This window comes from Orycteropus afer, unplaced genomic scaffold (assembly GCF_000298275.1).
Source record: "Orycteropus afer afer isolate SDZICR_OR568_19922 unplaced genomic scaffold, OryAfe1.0 scaffold00415, whole genome shotgun sequence".
Lineage (NCBI taxonomy): Eukaryota > Metazoa > Chordata > Mammalia > Tubulidentata > Orycteropodidae > Orycteropus > Orycteropus afer.
The window spans coordinates 2064202-2080895 of record NW_006922002.1 but is presented as its reverse complement, the minus strand read 5'-3'; positions in this window follow the sequence as shown (position 1 = coordinate 2080895).

Below are 16694 nucleotides of genomic sequence, written 5' to 3'. Positions count from 1 at the left end.
GCCTGCTAACCAGACGGCTGGCGGTTCAAACCCACCAGCCACTCCTCGGAAGGAAGGTTGGGCAATCCTACTTCCGTAGTGATACTGCCTCGGAAGCCCAAGGAGGGGTCGCTATGAGTCGGGTTTGACTCGACGGCACATAACAACAACAACAACATCACTTAAAGGATGAAGGAGAGAATGGATACTGAGTCAGTCATGACATATTGCTAACTTTACTCATTTTTATAGATAATGAAATTTAGGCTTTGAGTGTTTCCAAAAATACCCAAGGTCTAAAGATAGTAACTGTCAGAGTCATAAGTCAAGTCCAGCTTCTCTTCCTTAAAAGTTCATGATCTTAACAAAATCACAATACTGTAAAACTGAATTGAACTGAAAAATCTGGACTTTACACAAACATATTATCCATTTTATCATTTAGTACCATATCATAAGCATGAATCTCATTGAAAATATGCCAATATGATGGCAACTTTGATTCTTTCCCTCATCAAAAACATTCTTCATCAAAACTGTAGATTGCTTATTAGTTTATTATTATTATGTCATTATATTTGTGGCTATTTTTCCTTTGAATTAGGATTTTTTTTTTTTCTTTTCACAGATTCCAAATACTTAAAGAAAATAATAACCTGAAAAGGGTAAAAAAAAAAAAGAAAGAAAGAAAGAAAAGAAAAGAAAAAGGAAGACAGAAAAGTAAAGAGAACACCAAATGAAATCCCAGCAACTAACATAAACGCTGTGTTTTACTGTCTTCAGAGGAAGACGGGAGGGTCCTCTAAAATGTTAACATTGGTACAGCTTTCTGACTCATCCCTTTATCCCCCACAGCACCTGGCACATTGCTTTACATATGTACATAATAAATATTTAAATGAATGAATGGATGCATATGAAGCTCAGAATTCCAAAATGCTATATTTTAATTCTCCTTCTCAATTTTAACACCACACAGTCACTATATTTTTTTGAAACTTGATCACATTAAAATAAAATGCAGAATGTGGGTCTATTAAGGTATTGGCACAAACTACTTAATACTTTGAGGATTAGTGTATCAGGTACCACATCTTTACATGAACATATTTGTTTGCTCCAACATATAATTCGCTTATAACACTATTCTAATTATCTACATTTTATAACAAACTACCTCAGAATTTAGTGGCTTGAAACAACAACATACTATAATTTCTTATGATTGTGTAGGTCGACTGGTTCCAATGTGGCGTTCTCATGTGGTTGTCAGATGGGCTCTGGGGCTGAGGTCATATGAAGCCTTCATTGGACTCAATAGGCAAGGTGACTCATTCAGGTGACTGGCAGTTGATAACAATTGCTCATTGGAGCTTATTTAGCACTGTCAACTGGAGTTTCTACACGTCTTCTCCATGTGTCTTGGGCTGTTTACAGCAAGACAACAGATTTCTAAGAGGAAAAAACTTAAAAAAAAAAAACTTAAGTAGAAACACGGAACATCTTGTAATGTAGCCTCAGCAACTGCAGAGCATGGCTTCTGTCACATTTTATTGGTCACAGATCACATTTTATCTGGTCATAGCCCAGATTCAAGCAGATAATCCACTATTTTTGTGTGAGGGACAGTTTAAATGTATAGGGAAGGAGAAAATTGATGGTGATCATCATTGGAGGCTATCCACCATAAATGCCTGTTGTTGTCATTGTTAGGTGCCATCAAGTTGGCTCCAACTCGTAGAAACCCTGTCTACAACAGAACAAAACATTGCCTGGTCCTGTGCCAGCTTCTACAAGCCCTGCGATACCTGAGCCCATCCTTGCAGACACTGTGTCAATCCATCTCATTAGAGGCCTTCCTCTTTTTTGTTGACCTTCCACTTTACCAAGCATATCCTTCTCCAGGGAATGGTCCCTTCTGATAATGTGACCAAAGTAGGTGAAACAAAGTCTAGCCATTCTCATTTCTAAGGACCATTCTGGCACTTTCTTCCAGGACAGATTTGTTAGTTCTTTTGGCAGTCCATAGTACTTTCAGTATTTTTCACCAACACTACAACTCAAAAGCATCAACTATTCTTCAGTCTTCCTTATTCACTGTCCAGCTTTCACTGGCATATGAGGCAACTGAATATACCATAAATGCCTGCTACTCATTAAATATTTAATATATTACATGTGAACAATAAGTGAGAGTTGTGATGTGTTAAAACTCATCAAGAATTCCTTCTGGGATCATTGTAAACTGAATATTTTCATGGTGAAGAAAGAGCAAACATATGGGCTATACACAAGGTTTTCCAAAAAGCATAACAAATTTCTAAACTAACTCATTCATTGAAATAATTCATCAAGCTATAACATAATTTCAATGGTTAAAAGTTTCAAATGAGTATAATTTAGCACTTCACAATAAACATGTGAAACAATACCATGATTGATTTCTAGTACTAACTCTTATTTATTCTCATTGATAATCTTATAAATTATAAAAAGTAAAATATAGTCTTGCCTTTTTCTCCGGACCTTAGTAGAAAAAAACTAAAGAATGATTTGCTTTGACATTTTAATGTATTTTTTTTCACCCATCTGGCAATCTGCCATACTGTGGTGGCTTATATGTTGCTGTGATGCTGGAAGTTATGCCACTAGTATTTTAAACCATCCATTGAGGACAGGTTTCAGCAAAGCTTCCAGGCTAAGAATGACTAGAAAGAAAGGCCTGGCAATCTACTTCCAAAAATGAAAGCCATATTGATTACAACAGAATATTGTCTGATACAGTGCTAGAAGATGAGTCCCCTAGTTTGGAAGGCCTCAACAATGGACTCAAACATGCCAATGATCCTGAAGATGGCCCAAGATTGGGAAACATTTCATTCTGTTATACACAAGCTCGCCATGTGTCAGAGTTCACTGGACAGCAACCAAGAACACTAACAAGTTAATGGATTCAACAATTACAAATAAGGAGAAAAGAACTGACAGTGTTTTGTTGTCTACAACCTATCAGAGTCAATTTGTCTTGCATTTTCATTTAATCTTCAATTAATTTAATTTTAATTTTAATTTAATTTAAACCAAAATATAATAGATATAATTTGTTCCATTTTCCAGATAAAGAAACCAAAGATTTTAGAAGAAACTGAAAAATTTTCTCTTTTTTTCAAACTATCTTGTCTCATAAGGCAAAGTAAGTATATATACAGGTATGCAACACTTAATGTCCAGGATAGTTTTGTGAACAGCAGGAGCAGGCCAGGACCCACAGCCCCCACTGCAATCATCCACCTACCCTCTGGAGACAGCCAAAATGCCTGTGCCCAGAGTATGTCTTCTGCCTCACCTGCTTATAACCCGCCTATGGTCCAATGCTGCAAGTCTGCGCTTGAGGTCTCTAATACCATTAGGGGAAAATAACAAACAAAAGGAGAGCTGCTTTCCCTTTAAAAGTAAAGGGAAAAAAAAAAAAAAAACTCTTTAGGACCAAGATATAGGCAGTGAGATAAGATGATGCCTGAACAGAAGTTCAATGATGCATACCAGTATATATATGCATATAGCAAACTCTCCAGAGGAAAAGAGGAGTTCCAGCAAGAATATCTACCAAAATAAATAAAGAAAACATTTTTAAAAAGGAAAATACAGTCTAGTCACATTCTACTGTGTTCATCTGATACACTGTATTCATACAGAAATCCTAAAAAGATTATCTCACCTTCAGTGTTTTGAGGGATGGGAGTTATTGAAACAGGTTAGGAAAATATGAGACAAATCTCTTCAAAGGCACACACTAGGTGCTGTGGTCATTATTTATACACATCTATCAGAAAAGAAAAGAACATTACAAGTGATATTGCTTTGTTTTAAGTAAAGTTTTGCCTTTATGACAAAGCTTTGATCTAAGCTGGCCAAATCAATAACTCAACAGATAAATCATAGGTAAGATTTACACAATTTTTTTTACATGTAGTTTTCACATGCAAACTTTAGAAGAATATATTCACCTTTCTGGAAAAGAGGAAAATTAAATAATTTAGAGTTTACAACAGTCTAAAACTAGAGAAAACCAAAACATTAAGAGACTAAAATATAGACTGTACTGTGTTATGTAAATATTAGCACAGATGTTCTCTTGAATGCAAAGCATTAAAATGTAAGTTGTTTACCTCTCAGTTTTAATTTAAGATCACACAAAGCAAAGAAATCTTTACTTATTCTTGTAAACTAGAATTGAATTGATTGTAGCCACTGACTGTTAAACTAGAGGGAAAAAAAGAGTAGCAACAATCATCTATGTGAGTCTGAAGAACAAAGAAGATTTTAAATACTCATTGTACTGTTTTTTACTTTCTTGTGATTAATAACCTAAGCATACATAGGTCTTTTGGATTATTGGATGAAGCAATATTCTATTTCTCTAGGATAAATTATTTGACATGGCAATAGTTTTGGTTCTCTAGTGCCCCTCTAACAAAAATATCACAAATGTATAGCTTTAACAAACAGGAGTTTATTCTCTTATAGTTTTGGAAGCTAAAAGTGTGAGTTCAAAGTGCCAGCCTCTAGGGACTGAGTGGAAGCCCCTTGTCTGTGGGCTTCAGCTCTGTATCTTGCTCCCGGCCCCCTGAAGCTAGAGGCATCTCTTCACTCAGGCAGCTGCTGGCTGCTGTGATTAACAAGCCCAAGGTCAACAAATAAAATGACACAGTCCCAATGTTACCAAACCACATGGCAGACCATTGATTCAAGTTCAAAGACAGTTCCAAGATCAGGAGGAGATGTGGCAGGTTGCTAAATGAAAACTCAGCTACATGCAGTGTCCAAGCATGCCAAAAAGCTGCAGAGACCTTTCTCAAACTTTCTCCTTATATACTGGAAGCAGACCACATCCCTAAGGTAGCTACTCAGCTGCTCCTGTAGATTCCACCATGGACTTGCTTCCCAATCTCACCATGGGGAATAACCACAGTCAATTGCCCAGCCACTCAAAACCAGACCCAGCCAAGTTGATAACCTTAACTACCACAGCAACCAAGATCAAATAATTCTCTTTGATTTTGACCAATTGTCTCAGTAGTACTGTTGTATTTAGTATTTTCTTTTTGAATTAGTAGAATTTACACCCATATTTTATCCATAGTTATGTCTGAAATGCCTGGCATAAAGTAAGGACTCAATAGCTGTCTTGAGAATGAACTGAATAAGTCCTTTCTTATTGTAGATGGGAGACCAGATTAAATCACATACAAAAAAAAAAAAAAAAAACACTTGCCATTGAGTCTATTCCAATTTATAATGACTCCATGTTTGTAAGATTAGAACTGTACTCCATAGAGCTTTCTTTTTCTTTTCTTACTTCTCACTCTCTAACTCAGGATAACCAAAATAGTATCATTCCAACATATAATCAACATGAAATTATTCATAACATAGTTTACATTCTTTTGCTCCATAAGGTTTTCAGTGGCTGACCTTGTAGAAGTAGATCACTAGGCCTTTATTCTGAGGTGCCTGTGAGTGAACTAGCACCTCACTAGCACCTTTTGGTTAGTATCTGTTTTGGTTACCTCATGCTGCTCTAACAGAAATACCACAGGTGGGTGACTTTAACAAACAAGGGGTTATTTTCTTACAGTTTAGGAGGCTAGAAGTCTGAGTTCAAAGTGCCAAGCTCTAGGGGCTGGGTGAAACCCCCTCAACACATAGCCTTAACTACCACAGCAACTATTCTTATTCTCTAGTGCCAGTCTAACAAAAATATCACAAATATATGGCTTTAACAAACAGTTATTCTCTTACAGGTTTGCAGGCTAAAAGTCTAAGTCCAAAGTGCCAAGCTGTAGGGACTGGGTGGGGTGAAAGCCCATTGACACACAGATCCACATGATACATACCAGAATTGAGTGCCAGCAAGGTGCAGTGGCAAAGACCACTTACTGCTAAAGGAACAAGGAAGGTTTCAGGGAGGTAAAGTTGGTATTTGAGCTGGCCTTTCAAGGACAAGTGAAATGTGGATAGGTAGTGTGGTAGTTAAAGTTGTATGTCAACTCAGCTGGGCCTGGTTGAGTGCCTAAGCAGCTAGTGGTAGTTATTCCCCATGATGAGACTGGCAAGCAACTCCATGGTGGGATCAACCACAAGCAGCTGAGTAGCTGCTTTGGGGATGTGGTCTGCTTCTTGTATATAAGAAGCAGCTTGGGGAATGGTTTCTAGTCTTTTGGCACACTTGGACCCTGCATGTAGCTGTGTTGTTGCTCAGCATCCTGCCATGCTCTGCCAACCTGGGACTTTCAATGGACTTGAATCAATGGCCTGCCATGTGGTTTGGTAACATTGGGACTGTGTCATTTTATTTGTTGACCTTGGGCTTGTTAATCACAGCAGCCAGCAGCTGTCTGAGTAAAGAGATGTCTCTAACTTCAGTGAACTGGGAGCAAGAGGCTGACTGAAACCCAAGGTCGAGGGGTTTTCACACAACCCCAAGAGGCTGACACTTTGAACTCGTACTTAAAGCCTCCAAACTGTAACAGAATAAACTCCTGTGTGTTCAAGCCATCCCATTTGTTGTATATCCCTGTCAGAGTGGTACTAGGTAACCAAAACAGGTAGAAACAAGAAAAATGGGAATCCTGACTAGGCAACAAACGGCAGTGAAAACAAAAACTCGCAAGAGGGAAGTCTAAAACTGCCTTATATACACATGGTATGCACCAAATAATTGACTACCACAGCGTCCCAGAGCATTAAACATTTGTACTATGTTGGGACTTCAATTATGGACAAGTACCCAAATATTTTCTGGATGCTTTGTAAATTATAAATATCAATATATTGTCTAGACTCCATCAATATAATTAACTTACACAAATGTTTTACTATTTTAGCTTATGGAATCCCTTAAACCCTTCAAAACATTTAAATTAATTCATTAATGAGCAATACAATCTTATAGATTATTTTAGTATTGTCTCTTCCCTTAACAATTTACATAGGTATGGCATCTTACTACAATTGTTTATATACTTTTTCCTGAAATATTGACTTATAGATAGAATCACAAAGTGTTTGGAAGAATACTTCTCTCTTCCTATGTTTAAAACTAATATATTTCTACCTGATTGCCATATTTTATGATCACCCAGCCGTCTGGTACACAGGAGCTCTGGTAGCATAGTGGTAAGACACTTGCCTGCTAACCAGACGGCTGGCGGTTCAAACCCACCAGCCACTCCTCAGAAGGAAGGTTGGGCAATCCTACTTCCGTAGTGATACTGCCTCGGAAACCCAAGGAGGGGTCGCTATGAGTCGGGGCCGACTCGACGGCACATAACAACAACAACAACAACAGCTGTCTGGAGACAAATCTTGTCTTTCAAATAAATCTCTTATCTCAGTCTGTGTTCAGGGCCCAAATCTGCTGCACAGGCTGATGCCTAATGCACAATATCATTGTCTCTAAACTCGGAGTCACTTAGAGGTTTGCCCACACCCTTTGTGAGATAGAGACTGACAACATTAAATTTGTAGATGACCATTAAGGTAGCAATCCCAAAACACTGTCTCTCAGCAACATCTGTGAAAGAATGGTGACATTTTCTATACTTGAGCTAGTCTAGAGGCTGCTTTTTGCTTGCGTGTGGCTCTTTATTAAGGCTAGGGACTGAGGTAGGCAGGCTGGAGGCTTGGAGGCTGCTTTTCACTTGGATATGGCTCTTTATTAAGGCCGGTGACTGAGGTACATAGGCCCTGAGCTTGGAGGCTACTTTTCACTTGGGTATGGCTCTATTTTAAGGCAGGGCCTGAGGTAGGCAGGTGCAGAGGGGTTAGGAACAACTAAGGGAGACGAACTTGTCAGTAACTTTGTCATCCTGTGGTGGTTTATGTGTTGCTGTGAGACTGGAGGCTATGCCACTGTGTTGCAAAATGCCAGCAGTGTTACCCATGGTGGACAGGTTTCAGTGGAGCTTCCGGGACTAGACAGACTTGGAAGAAAGAAGAGGCCATCCACTTCTCAAACAATTGGCTGGTGAAAACCTTATGATAGTAGTAAAACACTGTCTATATATTGTTGGAAAACTTTATGAACAGTCCTAAAATATTTTCCGACATAGTGCCAGAAGATGAGCCCATCAGGTGAGAAGGCACTCAAAATTTGACTGGGGAAGAGCTGCCTCCTCAGGTAGAGATAATCTTAATGATACAGATAGAGTAAATCTTTCAGTACCTGCGTTGGGTGATGTGGCCTGACTCAAAATTAGCAGGAACAGATACAAACATCCATTAATAATTGGAACATGAAATATACAATGTATGAATCTAGGAAAATTAGAAGTTGTCAAAAATGGAATGGAATGCATAAAGATCAATATCCTAGGCATTAGTGAGATGAAACAGACTGGTTTCAGCCATTTTGAATCAAACAACCATATGATCTACTATGCCAGGAATGACAAATTGAAGAGGAATGGTGTGGCATTTAACATCACAAAAAGTATTTCAAGATCTATCCTGAAGCACAACGCTGTCAGTGATAGGATAATATCCATACACCTACAAGGAAAACAAGTTAAGACTACTATTATCCAAATTTCACCAACCACCAAAGCCAAAGATGAGGATATTGAAAATTTCTACCAACTTCTGAAGTCTGAAATTGATCAAACATGCAATTGAGATGTGTTGATTATCACTGGTGACTGGGATGCAAAAGTAGGAAACAAAGAAGAGTTACTGGTAGTTGGAAAATATGGCGTTGGAAAATATGGCCTTGGTAATAGAAATAACGCTGGAGTTCGCATGATAGAATTTTGCAAGGACAATGACTTATTCATTGCAAATACCTTTTCTCAATAACATAAGCAACAACTAGACATGTGGACTTCACCAGATGGAGTACACAGGAGTCAGATTGACTACCTCTGTGGCAAGAGGTGATGGAGAAGTTCAATATCTTCAGCCAAAGCAAGGCCAGAAACTGATTGTGGAATAGATCATCAACTCCTCATATGTACGTTCAAGTTGAAGTTGAAGACAATTAAAAGAAGTCCACAAGAGCCAAAATATGATCTTGAAAATGCTCCTTCTGAATTTAGAGACCATTTAAAGAATAGATTTGATGCAATGAACACTGTTCTAGTTACCTAGTGCCACTCTGACAAGAATATACCACAAATGGGATAGCTTGACAAACAGGAGTTTATTCTCTTTCAGTTTGGAGGCTTTAAGTCTGAGTTCAAAATGCCAGGCTCTAGGGGCTGGATGAAAGCCCCTCAACCTTGGCCTTCAGCTCTGCCACTTGTTTCTGGCCACTGAAACTAGAGACATCTCTTCACTCAGGCAGCTATTGGCTGCTGAGGCTAACAAGCCCAAGGTTGGCAAATAAAATGCCACAGTCCTGATGTTACCAAACCACATGACAGGCCATTGATTCAAGTCCATTGAAAGTCCCAGGATTGGCAGAGCGTGGCAGGCTACTGAACAACAACATAGCTACATACAGGGTTCAAGTATGTCATAAGCTAGACACCATTCCCAAAGCTGCTTCTTATATATGGGAAGCAGACCACATACCAAAAGCAGCTACTCAGCTGCTCACAGTAGATTCTGCCATGGAGTTGATTACCAGTCTCATCACGGGGAATACTACTCTCAGCTGCCCAGCCACTCAACCAGGCCCAGTCAAGTTCACACACAGACTTAACCACCACAAACACCAGTGACGGAAAACCAGAGGAATTGTGGAATGATGTCAAGAACATCATCAATGAAGAAAGTAAGAGGTCATTAAAAAGACAAGAAAAGAAGAAAAGACCAAAATGGATATCAAAAAAGACTATGAAACTTGCCCTTGAACAGACAGTAGCTAAAGCAAATGGAAGAAATGACAAGAAAAAAGAGCTGAACAGAAGATTTCAAAGAGCAGCTTGAGCAGACAAAGCCAATTACTATAATGAAATGTGCAAAGACCTGGGAGTTAGAAAACCAAAAGGAAAGAACACACTCAGCATTTCTCAAGCTGAAAGAACTGACGAAAAAAATGTAAACCTCGAGTTGCAGTATTGAAAGATTCTATGAACTAAATATTGAATGACACAGGAAGCATCAAAAAAGACGGAAGGAATAGACAGCGTCACTGTACCAAAAAGAATTGGTCGACGTTCATTCATTTGAGAAGGTGGCATATGATCAAGAACCAATGGGATTGGGGAAAGAAGTTGAAGCTGCACTGAAGGAACTGTCAAAGAACAATGCTCCAGGAAATGACAGAATACCAACTGAGATATTTCAACAAACGGATGCCCTGCTGGAGGCACTCACTGAGTTATGCCAAGAGATTTGGAAGACAGTTCCTTGGACAACTGACTGGAAAAGATCCATATTTGTATCCATTCTAAAGAAAGGTGACTCCACAGAATGTGAAAATTATCAAATAATATTATTAATATCACATGCAAGTAAAATTTTCCTGAAGATAACTCAAAAACGGTTGCAGCAGTACATTGAGACAGAGCTTCCAGAAATGCAAGCTGGATTCAAAAGAGGACATGGAATGAGGGATATCACTGCTGGTGTCAGATGGATCTTAGCTGAAAGCAAAGAGTACTAGAAAGATGTTTACTTACATTTTATTGACTATGTAAAAGCATTCGATTGTGTGGATCATAATAAACTGTGGATAACATTGAGAAGAATGGGCATTCCAGCACACTTGATTGTACTCATGTGGATCCTGTACATAGATCCGGAGGCTGTTGTTCAAACGGAACAAGGGGATACTGCATGGTTCAAAATCAAGAAGGGAGTGTATAAAGGTTGTATCCTTTCACCACATTTATTCAACTTGTATGCTGAACAAATAATCCAGGAAGGTGAATTATATGAAGAAGAACGTAGCATCAGGATTGGAGGAAGACTCATTAACAACCTGTGATATGCAGATGACACAATTTTGCTTGCTGAAAGTGAGGAGGACTTGAAGCACTCAATGATGAAATTAAAGACTACAGTCTGCAGTATGGATTATACCTCAATATAAAGAAAACAAAAATCCTCACAACTGGTCTAATAGATCACTTCATGGTGGATAGAGAAAAGATTTAAATTGTCAAGGAGTCTATATTACTTGGCTCTACAATCAACACCAATGGAAGCAGCAGTCAAGAAGACATGAGACAATGTATTGCATTGGTAAACTGCTGCAAAAAAAAAACCTCTTTCAAGTGATGAAGAACAAAAATGGTTTATACCAAGACATGGTATTTTCAGTCACCTTTTATGCAGTTGAGAGCTGGACAATGAATAAGGAAGACTGAAGAAGAGTTGATGCTTTTGAGTTGTGGTGTTGGAGAAGAATGCTAAGAGTACCATGGTCTGCTAAAAGGACTAACAAATCTGTCTTGGAGGAAGTGCAGCCAGAATCCTCCTTGGAAGTGAGAATGGCCAGACTTCATCTCACTTACTTTAGACATTCCCTGGAGAAGGGTATCACGCTTGGTAAAGAGGAGGATCAGCGAAGAAGGGGAAGGCCCTCAATGAGGTGGATAGACATAGTGGCTGCAGCAATGGGCTCAGGTACAGCAAGGATTGTGAGGCTGCCACAGGACCTGGCAGCGTTTCATTCTGCTGTGCATAGGGTCACTAAGAGTCGAAGATGACTCGACAGCACCAACAATAATAATAACATTTCAGGAAAATAGGACTAACTTAATTGTTTTTACTTCTTAAAAATTAAGATCGCATAAGAAAAAGCACAGCATCAAAAGGCTTTCAATCCTAATCTCCTGTCAATAAATACTTGTTCAGAAAAAAAAAATAAATAAATAACCTTCCTCTTGTATCTTGCCTGACTAGGTTTCAAATGGCTAGGGGTGATCATGAAATTATCCAGCACTTTTGAAAACTCAGACACAATAATGGGCTCAATAAATCTCACTCAAGTCACACAACTTGCTCTCTAAGAACATTTCTTTCTCTTTTTTAATCCACTTTTGTTTTCTGAAAGTTATTCTTGGCTATAAGATATGGTTTCTTGGGCTTAAAGCACCAATTTGTTCTTTAGCTTCAGTTCATTCCTTCTCTAAATATGGACCAAATAATTAACAACCTTTTCATAAAGGCCATTTGTCAATTCAATCTGTCCTTGTTCATATTCTGTTAGTGTAGATACTGGTGATATTGTCTGAAAACTCCACATCTCCGAAGACGTTGAAGATACTCTTTGCCTTCGACCTTGGAACTCCACTAAAGTGTCCTGGGGTACTAGAGACTGAAGAAATCTAAAGTTGAACAGCAACATAAAGTTCCTGGGATTGATTGTTTGCCAATTCCAAATATCAAAGGAACGTTTAAGATTTCTATTCAGAATGCTTTCCTTTTTCTAGACTTCCTACTACATTATAGAGAAAGTTTCATAAAGATAGTCTACCTATCCTAGTACAAAATTATATACAAAGTATCTACTAAATAAGTTTTATTACATTGAGTTAAATACAATTGTGTGGGCTTTAAAAATATCCTAAAGGGAGCCCAAACAATGCACAAATAAGATTTTCTAGTAGTAAACCTAAGCAATGGCAAGCACATTTTGTTTTTCAAAATCCAGAATAAGATCTTAAAGGTATTGGATTAAACTTTATCAATAATGAGTCTCCCAATGGTATTGGTAAAACTAAAAGAAAAAGTGCTGATGGCATTACTTTTAAGAGATGGACATATTTATGTATTTAGTCTATTCATCAGCTATGTTGTTGTTGTTATGTGCCATCGAGTCAGCCCCGACTCATAGCGACCCCTCCTTGGGTTTCTGAGGCAGTATCACTACGGAAGTAGGATTGCCCATCCTTCTTTTTGAGGAGTGGCTGGTGGGTTTGAACCGCCAGCCTTCTGGTTAGCAGTCAAGTGCTTTAGCCACTATGCTACCAGCTATAGGATTACAGATATCCATTAACAGAGAAAATTTAAGTGATACTGAACAAGATTCAATTGCCAGCTGCTCCCCCTTCTAGAAAATTTCTAGTGTTTATTGAAATAACAATACCTTGCATTTGGGTTATGGGATTAAATGAGAAAATGTTTGAAAAGTCCCTAGTAAAATGCCTAGTATTCAGTAGTTCTCAATAAAAGTTTACTGACATCCACTTAAGGAAGTTTGAAGACAGAAGAAATACTAGATAAGATTCTTAATCGCATTTAAGTGATGAGACCAGTTTTATAACCCAAAGGATTTGTACCATGTTGATTTTTCCAAAAGAATTTTCTCTACAGATTAAGATATAGATGGACATAAATCCCAATTATTTACTCTGAAGAAATGTCTTTAGGTTTACATCACTTTTAGAAAACATATTAAAATCCCATATTTCTTTCTGAAGTCTCATTCCTTACTGAGTTGGTGAACTTGTCATCTGTATATGAAAAAGACTCATTTTCAAGTATAGTGAAAAATGGTTTTCTTCTATAATGAGAGATTTATCTCTGTATCCTCCATGGTAACATCCGCCATCATGACTCTGGCTACCTAGCAACCACATTTTTCTGTATCAGACAGCTTTATTTGAAACAAGCTCCACTGGAAAAAGGTAACAGGAAAGAGTCCACATAAAAATAAAACATGAAATATCCATGAGAATAAGTACAATCAATGCTTCCTTGGATGCTAAACAATTTTCTTGGTTCAATTTTAACAAAAAGATCACAGATTTGTCAGAGAGCTGAATACATATGTATTTCACCAGGTAAGTACTTTGTTCCAAATTTTATGCTAAAGGAAGATAATTGATAAGATATAATAGAAAAGTTGTATAAGAAGGGGTAATTCTGTTCAGACTAGAGAGTTTCAAAAAGAAATATACCAATATTTCATGAAAACTTTGTGTTACTAAAAGCAATCTGTACTTCAGTGTGTCTGTCCTACAATCTCTGGGTGAGCTAATTTCTATATTGAATTGATCTCAGCACCAAAGGTCTGACAGAACACAGGAAAGTTTAAACAAACAGTTCACTTTATTTGAAACAGATTTACTACTGTCATCAGGAACACTGTGTCCTTCAAAGCCTCATTTTATGGCCCATCCACCTGATGGGCTAGTTCCTTAGAAACTCATTCTTTGTCAGGGTGCACTTCCTGCCTACGCTTTGCCCACGGGCTTTCCGTACAATGTTCATCTGACTCCTCACTTAGAATCCAATAATTTTTCTGTCAAAAAAGTTGATCATAAATAGCCAAACTTAATATTCTGATTGTCAAAAGAGTAACTAACATTCACACTCAAATGAAGAAGATATCAGGGAAAAAACATATTTTACAAAAACAATTGGGATTCTATAAACCAGGAAACATTGCACATGAATCTAAAGCAAATATTTGTTGGACCCGACTCATAGTGACCCCTCCTTGGATTTCCAAGGGAGTATCACTACAGAAGTAGATCACCCAATCTTTCTTCCAAGGAGTGGCTGGTCAGTTTGAACCTCCAGCCTTCTGGTTAGCAGTCAAGTGCCTTAGGCACTATGCTACATGAGCTCCTAAGCAAATATTAGTTAAAGAAATTACATATCGTGGTCTTAAAATCTTTACATCCATAGGGATAAGTTTTCAGAGGAGAAATTAAAAAAAAAAAAAAAAAGCTCTAATAATAATAATGTTATGGATATGTAGCATCTTAAACTTTTCAAAGTGTATACAGAGTTATCTTCAAAAACTATGTAAGACAGAAAAAGCAAACTGCCATTGTTCCATGTTATAGATAATGAACTTAGAGTGATTTGTTCAATGTCACAGTAAATTAGTTACAGAAAGAGAGCTAAAACCAAGGTCTTTTAGCAATAAGGCCAGGACCCTGAGGAAAATTCTAGATCTTTTGATGTCCACTCATAATTGTGCTTCATGAATCTTCCTCCAATCCTAGTGCTGTATTCTTCTCAGATGATTTGCTCAATGTACAGATGGAATAAGTATGGTGAAAAGATACAACCCTGATGCACTCCCTTCCTGGTTTTAAACCATACAGTGTCCCCTTGTTCTGTCTAAATGACAGCTTCCTGATCTATGTGCAGGTTCCTCATGAGAAAAATTATGTGCTCTGAAATTCATATTTTTGCAATGTTATCCATAATTTGTTATGACCCACACAGTCAAATGCTTTTGCATTGTCAATAAAACACAAGTAAACATCTTTCTGGTATTCTTTATTTTCAGCCCAGATCAATCTGACATCAGCAATGATATCTCTCTTCCATGCCCTCTTGTGTACCCAGCTTCCATTTTCCCTGTCAATATACTGCTGCAACCATTTTTCAATTATCTTCAGCAAAATTTTACTTGCATGTGATATTAATGATATTGTTCAATAATTTCCACATTCTGTTGGGTCACCTTTATTTGGAATAGGTACAAATATGGATCTCTTCCAGTCAATTGGCCAGGGTAGCTCTCTTCCAAAGTTCCTGGTATAGACAAGTAAGTGCCTCCACTGTGGCATCCATTGGTTGAAACATCTCAGCGGCTAGTCCATCAATTCCTGGAGCCTTGTTTTTCATCAATTCCTTCAGTGGAGCTTCAGCTTCTTCCTCCAGTACCGTTGGTTCTTAATCATATTCCATCTCCTGAAGTAGATGAACATCAACCAATTCTTTTTGTTACAGTGACTGTATATCCCTTCCACCTGCTTTTGATGTTTCCTTCAACATTCAATATTTTGCCCATAGAATCTCTCAATATTGCAACCTGAGGCTTGAATTTTGGTTCAGTTCATTCAGCTAAAGAAAGGCCAAGCATGTTCTTCCCTTTTAGTTTTCTAACTCTAGGACTTTGCACATTTCATTATAATAATTGACGTTTTCTTCTTTAGCTGTTCTTTGAAATCTTCTATTCAGCTCTCTTATCTTGTCATTTCTTCCTTCATTGCTTTAACTACTCTCCATTCACCAGCAAGTTTCAGAGTCTCTTATGATATCTATTTTGGTGTTTTCTTCCTTTCCTGTCTTTTTAGTGACCTTTTGCTTTCTTCATGTATGATGTTCTTGAACAGCAGCAAATCACCAAACAACTTTGGCAACATTTACTCAATACTTCCTAACCACAAGACACTAGGCATGTACATAAACTAATAGAACAAACAATTTCTGCCCTCATCGTGCTTACATTCTACAAGGAGAAGACAGATAATACTACAAATATAAGTGAATAAAATACTAAACAAATACTAATTTTAATATTAGTATTAATATTAGAATAATATTCTAATTAAATCTAACTCATACTGGCCCCTCCTTGGGTTTCTGAGGTGGTATCTCTTCAGAAGTAGATTGCCCAGTCTTCCTTCTGAGGAGTGGCTGGTGGGTTTGAACAACCAGACTTCTGGTTAGAAGTCAAATGCCTTAGGCACTACTCCACCAGAGCTCCTCTCACACAGAATACTGTTGTTGTTGTTCAGTGCTGTCGAGTCGTTTCCAACTCATAGTGACCCCATGCAGAGCAGACCGAAACACTGCCCGATCCTGCACCAGCCCCACAAACCCAGCAATACTTGAGCCCATCATCGCAGCCACCGTGTCAATCCATCTCGTTGAAGGTCTCTCCCTCTTTCATCGACCCTCCACCCTACCAAGCATGACATCCTTCTCCAAGGAATGGTCCCTTCTTACAACATGACCAAAATAGGTGAGATGAAGTCTGGCCATTCTTGCTTCCAAGGAGCATTCTGGCTGCACTT